Here is an 11,893-nt window from a genome sequence, read left to right on the forward strand (position 1 = left end):
AAATAAAGGGTGTTCAATTAGGAAAAGAGGAAGTCAAATTATCCCTGTTTGCAGATGACATGACTGTATATTTAGAAAATCCCATTGTCTCAGCCCAAAATGTCCTTAAGCTGATAAGCAACTTCAGCAAAGTCTCAGGACATAAAATCAATGTGTAAAAATCACAAGTATTCTTATACACCAGTAACAGACAAACAGAGAGCCAAATCATGAGTGAACTCCCATTCACAATTGCTTCAAAGAGAATAAAATACCTAGGAATCCAACTTACAAGGGATGTGAAGGACCTCTTCAAGGAGAACTACAAACCACTGCTCAACGAAATAAAAGAGGACACAAACAAATGGAAGAACATTCCATGCTCATGGATAGGAAGAATCAATATTGTGAAAATGGCCATGCTGCCCAAGGTAATTTATAGATTCACTGCCATCAAGCTACCAATTACTTTCTTCACAGAATTGGAAAAAAACTACTTTAAAGTTCATATGGAACCAAAAAAGAACCCCCCTTGCCAAGTTAATCCTAAGCAAAAAGAACAAAGCTGGAGGCATCATGCTACCTGGCTTCAAACTGCACTACAAGGCTACGGTAACCAAAACAGCATGGTACTGGTACCAAAACAGAGATATAGACCAATGGAACAGAACAGAGTCCTCAGAAATAATACCACACATCTACAACCATCTGATCTTTGACAAAACTGACAAAAACAAGAAATGGGGAAAGGATTCCCTACGTAATAAATGGTGCTGGGAAAATTGGCTAGCCATATGTAGAAAGCTGAAACTGGATCCCTTCCTTATACCTTATACAAAAATTAATTCAAGACGGATTAAAGACTTAAACATTAGACCTAAAACCATAAAAATCCTAGAAGAAAACCTAGGCAATACCATTCAGGACATAGGCATGGGCAAGGACTTCATGTCTAAAACACCTAAGTCAACGGCAACAAAAGCCAAAATTTGACAAATGGGATCTAATTAAACTAAAGAGCTTCTGCACAGCAAAGGAAACTACCATCAGAGTGAATAGGCAACCTACAGAATGGGAGAACATTTTTGCAATCTACTCATCTGACAAAGGGCTAATATCCAGAACCTACAAAGAACTCAAACAAATTTACAAGAAAAAAACAAACAACCCCATCAAAAAGTGGGCAGAGGATATGAACATACACTTCTCAAAAGGAGACATTTGTGTAGCCCACAGACACATGAAAAAAATGCTCTTCATCACTGGTCATCAGAGAAATGCAAATCAAAACCACAATGAGATACCATCTCACACCAGTTAGAATGGTGATCATTCAAAAGTCAGGAAACAACAGGTGCTGGAGAGGATGTGGAGAAATAGAAACACTTTTACATGTTGGTGGGACTGTAAACTAGTTTAACCATTGTGGAAGACAGTGTAGCAATCTATTGGATCTAGAAGTAGAAATACCATTCTACTGGATCTAGAAGTAGAAATGCCATTTGACCCAGCCATCCCATTGCTGGGTATATACCTAAAGGATTCTAAATCATGCTGCTATAAAGACACATGCACATATATGTTTATTGAGGCACTATTCACAACAACAAAGACTTGGAACAAACCCAAATATCCATGAATGATAGACTGGATTAAGAAAATGTGGCACATATACACCATGGAATACTATGCAGCCATAAAAAAGGATGAGTTCATGTCCTTTGTAGGGACATGGATGAAGCTGGAAACCATCATTCTCAGCAAACTATCACAAGGACAAAAAACCAAACACTGCATGTTCTGACTCATAGGTGGGAATTGAACAGTGAGAATACTTGGACACAGGAAGGGGAACATCACACACCAGGGCCTGTCATGGGGTAGGGGGAGAGGGGAGGGATAGCATTAGGAGAGATACCTAATGTAAATGACGAGTTAATGGGTGCAGCACACCAACATGGCACATGTATACATATGTAACAAACCTGCACGTTGTGCACATGTACCCTAGAACTTAAAGTATAATTTTAAAAAGTTAAAAAAATAAATAAAATAAACCACTTATGTTTATGATCAAGCCCTATTGTCCTGTTGATCTATGTCAGCTGAAACATACAGCTTTTCATCCTATTTTAGATTCCAGCAAAAGCTAAATATTTTACAAACTGCAATACTAACCAATTTTGCAAAGGGGTATGGTAAAATAACCTAATTTAAGATCCAAAATCATCATCTACAGTCCATTTTAAAGTGAAAATTCTTTAAAAAGAAATCCTATTTTTATCTTTTCTCATAGAAAAAAAAAAAGGACAGAAATGGGAAGTAAAATATTTTCCCCTATCAAAAATTTTCCATGTATAGAAGGCATCCAGGTTGCCTGGTGACCTCATTGAAAGGAACAGTATTCATTCTTCTTCCACCCTTACGGGGAGGTTTTTTCAGTACCCTTTTATAGGCAGCAACTTGAGTGTTGGCCTGTCTTCAAGGGAGATGTGGACTAAGATGGGATCATTTATTATAAAATGTCCCCATAAATCTGGAATATGCACCTATCATTTTTCCATTAGGATAGAAACTTAACAAAGTATATGTTGAAAAATTAAAATAAACTCATTCACTTTCTCTTTTCCCTTAGCCTTTATTTTCCGGGCTATATAGGGAAATGTCAATGCTTCAGAGTAAAGCAAAGTGGGCAAAAATCCAAGGGATTAAATTTAGTTTCAGTGGCTGTCTTCTCACCATAAAATATTTCCAAGTTAGCTAAATTAATTGAACATGCAGTTATGAAATGGAATGCCCCAAGGAATTGGTAGCAAAGGTCTAGTGTGATATATTTACTTTTCTAACCTGAGTTTTTCATCTGCATTACAGGTTTGGCTTCTAAAAAAGGAAGTCAGCCTGGATTGCTGACCCTTCTTCCATTTGTTGGAGAGTTCTCTCTGATGAGAGAATGTTCATGCAGAAATTATCCTGTGTATATTTACACACACACACAAACTGTAGACATTCCCCACCACCGTGTGTGTGTGTGTGTGTGTGTGTGTGTGTGTGTGTGAGAGAGAGAGAGAGAGAGAGAGAGATCTGATTTCAGTTTCCATGGAAATGGGCTAAATAAGGACTTTAGCAGACAGCAGTGAGTGCTACTTCTCCTTTAGCTGTTCCCAGCTGCTGGGTTCCAGCTCAGTACTATTGAAACAAAATCTGAAATCATCCCAGTTCTTTACATTATGATATTGTAATTTGGTACCTGTAACATATAATTTTAGATTCAAACTTTCTTTTGTGACAGTGATAATCATTCATCCATTTATTTAGTCCTGTGAAATGAACTAAAAAAGAATACTCACCCAGCAACTCCTGACAATTGTTTTGACACCCCGTGTATATATACTGCTTTGTTACCTTCCTCCTAGGTTTTTCTCCTTTCTTTCCATACAGGTGTTGACCTATAACTAATACACCCAACATTTCCTCTCCCCCAACCCTAAATACCCAGGGAAAACCAGAATTCTACAGAAAGAAGAGGCCAAGCTTATATTTTTTCTTAGGCTTTTGCTGACTTCCCGTAAGCCCAGGCAGGCAGGCATATAGGGTGCTTCCCACTAAAATTTTATTTCCGCATTTGTGATTATATATTAAACTAAGGCCAGGAACTGGTTTTTCTTTTCTTTCTTCAGAGACAGAGGTGTAACATTGTGACTGTTAAGCCAAAGAAGGCACCATATACAAGGTTTTATAAAAAGACACCTGCTGCTAAACAAACAAACAAGCAAGTAAACAAACAAAAAAACCCCAAACTTCTGCCTGTAGGATATTGAGTCATATATACTTTTTTTTGATTGCTCATCTGGTACAAACAAAACAAAACATAAACAACAAAAAAGAACACATACTAATTACTCTTAAGAGAAATGAAATACCTGGACATAAAAAAAGAAAGAAACGACCAGGCGCGGTGGCTCACACCTGTAATCCCAGCACTTTGGGAGGCCGAGGCGGGTGGATCACTTGAGGTCAGGAGTTTGAGACCAGCCTGGCCAACATGGTGAAACCCTGTCTCTACTAAAAACACAAAATTAGCTGGGTGTCGTGCACATCTGTAAATCCAGCTACCTGGGAGGCTGAGGCATGAGAATCGCTTGAACCCGGGAGACAGAGGTTGCAGTGAGCTGAGATCATGCCATTGCACTCCAGCGTGGGTGATAGAGTGAGACTCCATCTCAAAATAAAAAAAAAAAAAAAAAAAAAACTAGAGATATTCCCCTGGCCCACTGACATTTCACTCTTTGTTGTGTGTCTAGTAGAGGATTAGAAATATACCCGAAAAAGTGAAAGCAAAAAAAGAAAGATGTGAGGTGATAGATATGTTAATTAACTTGATTTAATCATTCCACAATGCATACATATATCAAAACATCACATTGTATCCCATAAATATATACAATTTTTATGTCAATTAAAAATAAATGAATAAAAAAGAAAAGGTGAAAGCAATACATTTGAAATCTCCTTTACATTTGAAATTTGATATCAAGATTGAAAACAGGATGCTTCATTGGAAGATGGGATTTTAATATGAAAAGATAGTCAACTAAGGACTCAATGTATTTGGCATGAGCCATTTCCCAGGTTTAGTGTGCTAAGTGACTTGGGGGCTTCTACATTGTATAAACTCCATGTGCAAGCACGAAAGATCGCCCTATGGTGAAAGCTGGTCAGATGGAGAGGAACCGTGGAATTGCCAATCATCAGTGGGATGGTTTTCCCTGCTGATTTTGTTTCTGTGTAGGTGTGGGATGATGTAAATACATATTTTAGGCATTAGAGGAACTCAAGTAGTACAAAATACAGGATTTTTTTTTTCCTGAAAGAGTTGGCCATTTTTTATTAGATTGATTTTTTAAACTATCTTTAAAAGGGAAAAATACTGTACACATTTGCCTCAAATGTAACAAGTTTAGTCTTATTTTTCAAGATATTAAGAAATGCAGGGGTCTGGGGTGGCATACACAGCCTCTTCAGATAAAACATTTCTGTTTATATCCATGAACCATTGCCCTGTAGATACTGCAAATAAGCAGCATAAACATCTAGGTTTGTTAATGTTCAGAAGGGCCTTGCTATGATGATGTAGAGGGGCACTAAAAAGGATTTGTGTGTCTCCTGACTTTAGGTAAAAATTATAGTTTATTAATGTCCCTTGTTGCAAAGTATTACAGCTCTTTGCGGGAAATTGCTCTGGGTACATTTTTGATTAAATTCCACCTGACCACATGCTGCCTGTCATGGAGAAAAGTGATGTGACTCACACTTTGTAAAGCTCTAGGTTTGACTATTATTTTTTTCTAGTAGGGTTTTATGCTTATCTGTCTCAAAACTGACCAAGCTGAACTCATTATTTGCTCTAGCATTTGGATACTTTTTCCTAGTTTGAAAATAGTTTATTATGACCAGAATCACCCACTTGCCTAGTGTGAAGAAACCCAACTAAAATACCGGGAAACACAACGTAACTATGGGGTCTTTTTGGAGGAATAGGTGATAAGATTTCCGAATACTGAATTAGTGCTTACTTTGATTGACAAGCTGTGGTCTTAGATCTATTGCCTTGGAAGCAACTTAAAAATTTATTGTGATTTAGCCCAAAACTTTGCAAAATAAGATGTAATTTCAGGAACTTCTTTCACTAGCAATGACAATAGGAGAGGGGCCATGTTTAAATGTTTAAACTATTTTATGTCTAGGGTGAGGATCTTTTCCAACATTACTAAATATTCAACATAGCTTCTCTTTTTTGTTTTCTCACCTACTACAATTGGACTGTTAAAGGAACACTGAACAGTTATGACTATTTTGTCATTAATAATTATTGGCAGAGGTTATTTTTGTTGTTAAAAATGCTAAGAGCATTGGCTATGTAGACATACTTTTTACAATTTTGAAACATTTGCACATTTAGAGGAGTGAGAGAAGTTTGATCAAGAAATTACTAAAAGCAAGCTGAAATTTCTTTTGTTTGGGCCTAGCATTCAATAATTCAGTAATTTTGCTCATGGGTTCTAAGCTGGAGTGTAAAGCACAACAAATAGTGGGTGGTTGTATTATGGGATCATAAACAATAGGAAGAGAACTTGAGTGTATTCTAAGTTGCTGAAGAGGAATTACAGGTCAATAATTCAAAAGAAAATATGGGGTCCCTTTATTTAGAAAAGCATAGATTCAGGCTCTGTGTCTTTACCTTATAGACAATCCAGAACAATTTACATTATCCTCAGCTCATATATTCAGTCATTCCTCACAGATGTGATTGTTTTCAGCTTCCCAATAATTACGTTTTCCCTGTTATACCGTATGCCAAGATTTTGTTGGGGAACTGCACTAGGGTTCCTCTTAATGTCCACTCCCAACTACTGTGTGTGTGTGTGTGTGTGTGTGTGAGAGAGAGAGAGAGAGAGACAGAGTATGTGTGTGTGTGTGTGTGTGTGTGTGAGAGAGAGAGAGAGAGAGACAGAGAGTTTGGTATAAGCTTTTAAGCTTCTAGTCTTGGATAGTTCTTCTGTTGCTTGTGTGACTTTTCTCCTAAATGGATGTTGCCTATCACCAGGCCTCTGTGCATGGCACTTCCTTTCCTTGAGGTGGATGAAATGCACTGGTTTTCCCATCAAACTGATGCTAGGGATAAATGGAAACTGCCCACTTCTTCCTAAGACAAGGAGTTGGCAAGATGAAGGGACCACCCCATATGTCCTTCCTCACCACTTCTTTCCCCCTTCGCTGGATCACCAAGCAAATATTGTAAATAAATTTCCACAATTCCATACCTTGGGAGAGATCTCTGTGGTTTTGGGTCTATGCTATTCTTCTTGCTTATAACTTAGAAAATTCCAACAAATGCAGTTTTCCCACTATGAAACAGTTAGCAATTTTTAAATTGCAAGGCACATTCACTTTTCCAGGTTTCTTTTCTTTAAAGCATACTGTTTGGCTGCTCTTAGCTGTGCTCATGCACAAGAAACATATAGAAGGGGAAGATAACATTTTTTCTATGGTATCCTGCAGACGTCTGAAGCCTTCGGCCTGCCAAACCTTACAGAACTATAGGGCTGGGCTTGCCAAGGCTTTTTAATGTGCCTCAAATGTGTCAGGCATATTGTAAAAGGTGGTGTGCATGTGTATGTGTGCATGCACATCTGTGATGTGTGTATGTAAACATGTGCATGTGTCTAGGTATATGTTTCTATGTTATAGTTGTGTTGTACACACATATATGCATGTGTACATATGTGTGTCAATATGTATGTGTGTGTGTGAAGCAGAGCCAGTGGGTCATTACCAGTTTGCCCAGTCACCCACAGTCCTGGGAGGCATCATGGCAATTGCCTTGGTGATTCTGGATCAGTGGGCAAAGGCAATTTTGACAGGGTGGTAATTTAAAGAATAAATATCTGAAAGGCTGAGCTAAACATGTTCAAGATTCATCCTAGAAAATTAAGGAAATTGTTTTGTCAGAGAACGTTATTAGTTTTCCCAAGCATGAGCCTGGAATGAGTAATGGAAATGGGCTGGGTCTTTGCCATTTGGCAGGAATTAGACAATGCACTTTGTGGATCCCAGTGAACAAAGCCCTCAAACTTCACATCAGATGTTACAAAGTTGAACTAATATTCCTCCATCTCAACAGAAGGCTTTCCTTATCATGGCTGGGCAGAAGATGATGGAAGGGGCACTGATCAGCCATTGGTGTCTCCTTTGTGCTTCATGCAAGGCCAAGTACTGATTCACCCAGCCTTTCCCATAGGTCAACCCAGGTGAATTCCATTGTGCCTGAAGTTATATCAGTAGCCACAGAGCCAACAAGTGCAGTATAGTCATTTATTTTCCAACTTCCTCCAGAAACCTATATTTTATCTAGCTTCTGACTTGGAGTCAAGAGAACTGGGCTTCTGCATATTTGTGCATAAAACACACCTGTCCTTTTTTTTTTTCCTTTTTGAGATGGATTCTCACTCTGTCACCAGGCTGCAGTGCAGTGGCGAAATCTCGGCTCACTGCAACCTCTACCTTGTGGGTTCAAGTGATTCTCCTGCCTCAGCCTCCTGAGTAGCTGGGACTACAGGCATGTGCCACCACGCCCAGCTAATTTTTTTGTATTTTTTAGTAGAGGCGGGGCTTCACCATGCTGGCCAGAATGGTCTCAATCTCTTGACCTCATGATCTGCCTGCCTCGGCTCCCAAAGTGCTGGGATTACCAGCATGAGCCACCGTGCCTGGCCACACCTGTCCTTAAATGCACCCATCTGTCCATGGCCATGGTTGCTTCTTTGCCCACTATGAATATTATCAAAATGAATGAGATTTATTCTCTCCATGCTTGTTTGAGAGTAGGGTACTGCACATGTGTGAAAGCATGCCTAGTGTAGACATCTCAGAGTAGGGCTCATTTGGGAGCAGCCCTTCCAAGGATGTGGTATGCAGTTGCAAAGCAGCATATAACTATATATAACCTGGAAATAGGCTGCTCTTCCCTGGTTCTTTGACAGGGCACATTTCTATATGTTGGCTTTGTTGGCTGCTGCCTTTATGTGTGTATGTGTGTGGGATGGTTACTGAAATTTTGAGGCTATATATATTTTGTTGCAACAGTGAGAATGTGGTAGCAACCTGGTGTTCCTCTTGCCAACAAGAGCACAGTACAGAGGGCTCCTTTCCTGGTCCTGCTGTGGAGGGCATATTTAGCTGCTGCTAGAACATGAATTGGCACTGAAAATACATTTGCAGAATAAATGAATGAATGAAAGAATGAATGAAGAATAAATGAACAGAAGTAGGCACTTGGCTTGGGATGAAGAAACCACTATTTTGAAGCATTTTTGGATCCTTAGAGAAAAGATAGTTCAAAAGTTCTTGATTGCTCATTAGCCAAAATGAGGACACCAGGGTCACATTCCTAATGAGGTCTTTATTAATTTAGGACAGTGGTTCTTCACCCTTTTTGGGTTATAGACCTCTTTTGGAATCTGATGACGACTGTGAGCCCTCTTTAGGAAAATGCACATGTTGAATATATACACACATTTTTGCATATAATTTAATTTTTGGGAGCTCAGAGACCCCTCCCATGAACTCATTTGGCCCCCAGTTTAAGACCCCAATAATTTAGATGAATAGAATCTGGCAGTAAAGTGGCAGAATGGAGAAAGAATTGAGGCTAAGAACTAGATTTCAATTATATTCTCATATCTGTTTCTAATTAGCTCTGTGAATATAATTTCATTACTCCAGGGTTCAGTTTTCTCATGTGAAAAACAAAGGGGTAGGCTTAATTCTAACCAAAGATTCATCTGGTGTCAGCATTCTGGAAGGAGAAGCTGCTGGCATATTCCACAGGAACATCACTTCTTCCACCAAGGTTTCTCTGCTGGTTTCCTCCTTGGTACACATTGCTTTCTTTGTACTTCGAAAAGAAGGTTTCTTTCCTCACCAGGTAGGCTCCTAATCAGGTGGCACTAATTTTAATCTAACTCAAAAATCTGCACAGAGGCCATAGCTCTCCGGTCGCCTCACTTCCTCTTCCTTCCACAGTGCTCTCATAGTTATCAAAGAGGACTTCAAACAAATCACCTGGACAGAAGCGGGGCGGGTTAGAAGCAAGCTGGCGGGAACATCCTGGCACTGCCTATTCAGGTGAATGGATTATAGCTCATCCACTTTCCTCTTTGCTTTCTCCTGGACTGGCATGAAACAGAAATAAACAGTTGTAACCACCACAGGGAGGAACTCTGCAATATGCTGGCTGCAGCCATTCTTAGTTCTTTGCCAGCGAATCCACTAACTTAATATTTTTCTTTGTATCACAGCTTTACTATGCTTTTAAAAAATAGGAACTTTATGTCTCTAAATACCTGGTGCTTTTAACACAAAATTAAAAGCAAATTACCTAAAGGGAGTGTTTACATTCCCTCAGACAAGCCAGGCACAGTTGTTCAGTAATCAGTGGTGTCTCTTCCCCATCCCCAAAAGCAAGTGCCTGTATCCGTTTTTTTCAAAGATCATAGTATGATGTCAACATCCAGGACTTGCAGCCCCTTTCCAGTGGCCCCACTAAGTGGTGACCAGCTTCATTTTGAATGTCCTAAAATGATTGGTAATTAACTACCTTCTGTGGCAACTCACTGTATTTGTAGCCCTAATCTCAGGCTCAAATGTACTTCTCAGTAGCTTTACATCTCGAGCCCTAGTGCTACTGTGCGAGAATGAAAAATTACAAATAATGTCTTGAGTCTCTTTTCTTTGCCAGGCCTTTCCAAGTGTGCTTTCCAAATGTCATCTCTCATCTCACTCAATCCCCACAATATAACTGCAATGTCACGCAAAGGTAGGCTCTACGAGCACAGATTTTTAAAAATCTGATTTGTTGACTGTTGTGTCCCCAGTCTCTAGAACAGTATCTGGGCAATATTTGGCACTCAATAAGTATTTGCTGAATGTAAAGATATTTACTGATATTATCCCCATTTTACAGATGAGAAAACAGTCAGAGGTCAAACACTACTATAAGCTACAGGGGTACTTTAATAGGATCCAAAAGAATGAAGCCAGTATGAGGAAGATAACATTTGTGTCCAAGAGGTTCTGCCTCATGCCACACCCCCAAGACAGCTGCCCATTCCACCTTTTCTTGTGATGGACACAGCTGAACCCCGTCATTGGCACTGGAGAAAAGTGGTGTCATGGTTTCAGAATGCCACTTACGATTGGTTGATGGTTAGTTAGAATTAAAGGGTCATAAGGGTTACCAAGGGCCTCATTTGGAGCAGTATATTGTACAAAAAGCGTGGCCATGGAGGATGGCATCTGATTATCACACTTCTGACTGAAAACTGAGGGAGTAAAAGTGGTAGGAAAGGCAGAAGCAAACACAAGCAAACACAAACCACAAACCAAATTAAAGCAAAACAAACATCAAAGAAACTAAAGACTCCAAAACCCAACACAAAGTAAAACTTATGAGCTGGAACAATGGAGAAACATTTCATGAGGGTTTGTCTTCGTTTTTCTCTGGAACAAACTATACTTCTTTTAACCTGAGGAGCCCTGATGCTACTTGTTGGAATGTTGCTGTAGGCTAAACAATAATGCCCTATTTCAAGTATCACTTTTTTTCTTGCAAACGCCACATTCCTTGTGAGTTTACATCTTCTTCTGAGTTTCACTAAATGAGAGAATATCACCCTTACCCTGACTTTTTTTTTTTTTTTTTATTTGGTTTTTCCCTTCCTACCGCTCTTTCGCCCAGCCCAGAGTGCAATGGCCGGATCTCAGCTCACTGCAAGCTCCACCTCCCGGGTTTATGCCATTCTCCTGCCTCAGCCTCCCGAGTAGCTGGGACTATAGGCGCCCGCCACCTCGCCCGGCTAGTTTTTTGTATTTTTTAGTAGAGACGGGGTTTCACCGTGTTAGCCAGGATGGTCTTGATCTCCTGACCTCGTGATCTGCCCGTCTCGGCCTCCCAAAGTGCTGGGATTACAGGCTTGAGCCACCGCGCCCGGCCTACCCTGACTTTTAAAAATTTTCTTTATGAATGGCTAAAAAAATCCCAGTATGACAGTTTTTTAGTTGACCAGGAGAAATATTTTTGATGAATGGAATATTTTCTTTGGTAAACAAACAACAAACACCAACTCAAAACCAATCAAATAAGTTTCTTTGGTCAAGTGGACGTTAATGTCTTGGTTGGAATTAATTGAAAGAAAAAAACACCGCTTCTTCAAGTGTTTGCAGGGATCAATTTTTCCCTCTTTATAGTACTTCAAAAAGTAAAACTTGATGAAGTAAAGACTTAGATTTTATGGGGATGTGATTCTGAGTTACTTCTAAAGTGTCTTCTCCACAGTGGGGCTAAACCAATGCGGCA

The sequence above is a fragment of the Papio anubis genome, chromosome X (assembly GCF_008728515.1).
Source record: "Papio anubis isolate 15944 chromosome X, Panubis1.0, whole genome shotgun sequence".
In the NCBI taxonomy this organism is placed as follows: Eukaryota; Metazoa; Chordata; class Mammalia; order Primates; family Cercopithecidae; genus Papio; species Papio anubis.